The following is a 3986-nucleotide window of genomic DNA, read 5'->3' on the forward strand; positions in this document are numbered from 1 at the left end:
GACTTGTGTTTTTTACTTGTCAACATGCTCATGTTAGCCAGCTGTGTGACAACTACGCTAAAACAGTACCAACATTGTAGGGTCCGTTCATTTCAGGTGAAGGAAAACGGTATTACTATTGCACTTACGATTAATCAGAGCTCATCTTGACAATTCTTGTTTCTAATTTTTGGGCACCAAACATTTGGAGGATTTTGTCAAACTGGAGCCGACACAAACAAGAGTGAACAGGCTGATGAAGGGCATTTCAGTCACAGTAGCAAAACCACTGAGAGACGTAGAAAGACTGGAAGTGTCGTTTTCAATGATGTAAGGAGAAGTACGTGGTCGTGAATAAATTGTTTCGAGCAGATCCAGAGGCTGTAGCCAGGAACAATTGGTGGATGTTGCAGGAAACCAGAGGAGAGGTTTCTTTCAATTAGATTCACCAAAAAATGAATCCGCCTATCTTATGAATCAATCATTTTCCCATCTCGGGAAGTATGCAGGGAGAGACGGAATAGAACAAAGGAATTTCTACATTGCTTGGGCAATTGGTTACATTTTCAGATTCTTTTCAATTCTGATTATTTGATTCTAAGTATTTCTAGCTACCACTTAGTATTCTTTGGACATCAAAATAATAATAATAATAAAAGAAATAAAGAAAATATCTTGAACTGTTTCTAAATATTTAGAAAAAGTTATCGAATGTACTAGTTTTTACTGCCATGAAGAAATACATTCAGATGTCATCATACAATATATCCCAGAAGCAAAAGCTTTATTTGAGCTTTTTTCTTTGGCATAGGCACAACTTTTATGTCATCTTAATGATGAATGCATATTTTGCCATTTTATCTGATTTGTTGTTATAAAAGAAACATGTTTAAATTGTATACTTACACAAGCTCAGCATCATTTTCTCTTTACTGATTTAGTTAAATATAGATTGTGAGACTCAGAAGGGAGTAAATGGTTGATGATTCTCAGAGTCTTTTGTACTATAAATGTAAGATCAAGAAAGTAAAAATTCCCAACCAAAGAAGACTAACTATATCCATAACTCCTGACAAGATGGAAATAATTTGATAATCTGAAAAATATAACCAATTTACCCTCAGTTTTAGTGAGCTAATTCAGCCTACATAGTAAGATGTGTATTCACAAGTGGCATACCTATAAAATTTGGACTTCTAACTCTGAAGATTTGCATGCCAGTTAGAGACGAAATCTTTAAGATATATATTCAAATCAATGAACCATGTCCAAAAAATCAAACAGCCTCTAAAATAAAACACTCCCTTAAGAAATACTAGTACCTCAGCGTATATTTTGTAGGGAATGGGAACTTTTAAGATATGGATAAAAAATTAATTTAACAGTTAGAGACATGTGAAAGTTTTCCTTCAAAATTAAAGAGAAGGCAGTTCTATTGTGTATCACAAATCTTGTTCACTACACCATAAATATTTAATAAACCTGACTATGTACTGATAAAATCAAGGAATATTTTTGAACATATGCAAAATATAAGCGAGTTAGCTAACACAACTTTACATATTCATTATATAAATTTCAGTGCTTGCTAAAGTTGTGGAGAAGTAATTTAATTATCATAATGTAGTGCTTATAGGAAGATTACACTATAGGCAAAAGTTACTATATGTAGTTGGATTCTTTAAAAATGTAGTACAGCAAACCTCATGTATAATACATGTTATTATAACAAGGCCTCAGATATGCCAAAGGAGAAGTTGATACCCACCCCTCCCAACCCCTACGCCTGGAAGAACTCTATATTCCCCTTTAGTTCTTGTTTTAGATGTTACTCTTGAATGCTATATCTAACATTGTAAAAGCTTTCAAGGTATTTCACAAACGATAAGAGTTACTGAAGGTTTCACTTTATAATTAAAATAAACAGATAAACAGAAAAACAAAAATCCGAAGGTCTAAAGACTTAGAAAACAGCATAATAACGTAAGAGCAAGTTAGTTTTAGGAAGCATCGCATTGCTCAAAAGAATGTTAAATGAGATAAAACATGAGGCAAGACATTTATATTTAATGAAGCATTAATTTTCCTTTTTCATATAACACTTGCTGAGTTAGTTAAGCATCAAGAAACATTAAGTAGAAGAAAAAGAGGCTAAAATATAAAGAACACGCTCAGTAACAGCATATATTGTTATAGAAAAATATTTAAAGTGGATTACAAGTGTGTTTTTTCTCAGCTTCTTAAAGATTGGAGAAAGACATCTATATTAATGGAGTTTGCAGATTGGATGCCAACATTATATTAAATTGTCAACACGAAGAAATATGTTAAAACATGAGTACTCCTAAAGAACTAGAAGTGGTTACAGCAATAATGATATAAATTAAGGAAGTATAAAGCAAAACGTCTATGGAAAATAATTGAAAATATGCTGTTCTGTGGTGAACCTGAAAGACACTTAAGAATTGTCACAGAACATTGGTTCCCTTTCTTGGGTTGTGACCCAGATTAAGGTTGCTGAGTATCTATAGAAGGGTCAGGAAAAATCCTCAGGGGAAAAATGTGTTCCCTGACCTTCTGGGTAAACACAGAATGGCCCAGAGGAGAGAGGTATGTTTTGGTTTTTATTCCCCCTCCTCCCACTCTGCCTCAGTAAAAAAAAAATAGTAGGGAGGGAATATAGGGTGATGAGGAGTCTCTACCTGGGCTGTGTCCACAGGACAGGCCAGCAGTATTTCAGATCATCTTTCTCTACAGAACTGGCTGTCATCTACAGTCCTCACTGGCTACCTTTGATTCAGGGGAAGCAGTAACCTCCAAAAGGTTTTATTGCAATAATCCTTGTTATATATTCATTTTGATAAAGCAAATAAGTGGAACTCTTTTGGTCTGGCCACTAAAAACATAATGATGATCGACTTATACCTTCCTTGAGATATCCGAAAAGCAGGGTAATACAGATGATAGAAATGGATGGTTAACTAGATGGTTCACAATGAAAAATACTGAGGTCCAAAAAAGAAGCAGTATTTTCTCTTTTATTCCTTGGGATCCGAATAAGGAAATCTGGGGCAATTTTTTTTTTTTTCTGAATGAGAGCCAAGAACAACTAAAATAATGAAGAAGCTCCAAAGATACATTAGAAGAGAAAAAAAAAATTGTCTTTTAAGATGCAGAAAGAAGAGCCTACAAACAAACAAGTGCGGCAGGCAGTTCAGGTGACTGGTAAGATTATGTTGTAAAAAATAGAAGTTTAGCTTGAATGTATAGAAAACTATTTCCAAAAGATGAACATCTAAACATCTAAGCTTGCATACAGGTTTCTTAATGATGGACAAATCGTTCATTTTTTTATAAGATGAAGTTTAATAATAAGCTTAGACAGTAACTATACTTTCAGAAAAGAACCGCATAATCAGTTGATAGTTCTCTCATAGCTAAGATTTCTGTTCTGTTCTATTTACACTAAAGAGAGAGATAATTTCAACCTGATAATTTTCATCTCTGAAGTTTCATTTTATGTGCACTTTGCCAACTTATAGACCCTCTCGGGGCTTTGCACACTGTAATCAGGGTTGCACTGCTCAACACCCTTTTCCTAGAACAATAAAAACTCTCCATACCTTTTCAACTTGTCACGTTTTCACTGCATTATAGAATTTAAACAAGCTTTGAAGATGAAAAAGACTGTACACGATGCTTAAGTGTTACTATTATTATTATGATGATGATATGGTCTACAAGATGTACAAGGGCATTTTGGGATGAATGTATTATGAGTCACAAAGTTGCAACTGAAGACAGCTGTTTGATTGCTACTTGAGAGAGTAGAGTTGAACAAGCCTGAATATGGATGATCTCATTTGGCTTTATAAAACTAAGCAGAGCACAGGCAGTTTAGTTGGATAATATATCTCTAAGGAAAAGAAGAGTTAGTGTAATTCATCTCTCTGCTGTAGTATATATCATGCTCTTGGTTATAAACTCCAGATAGGATTTCTGTTTCC

This window comes from Pteropus medius, unplaced genomic scaffold (assembly GCF_902729225.1).
Source record: "Pteropus medius unplaced genomic scaffold, Ma_sr-lr_union100, whole genome shotgun sequence".
Classification (NCBI taxonomy): Eukaryota; Metazoa; Chordata; class Mammalia; order Chiroptera; family Pteropodidae; genus Pteropus; species Pteropus medius.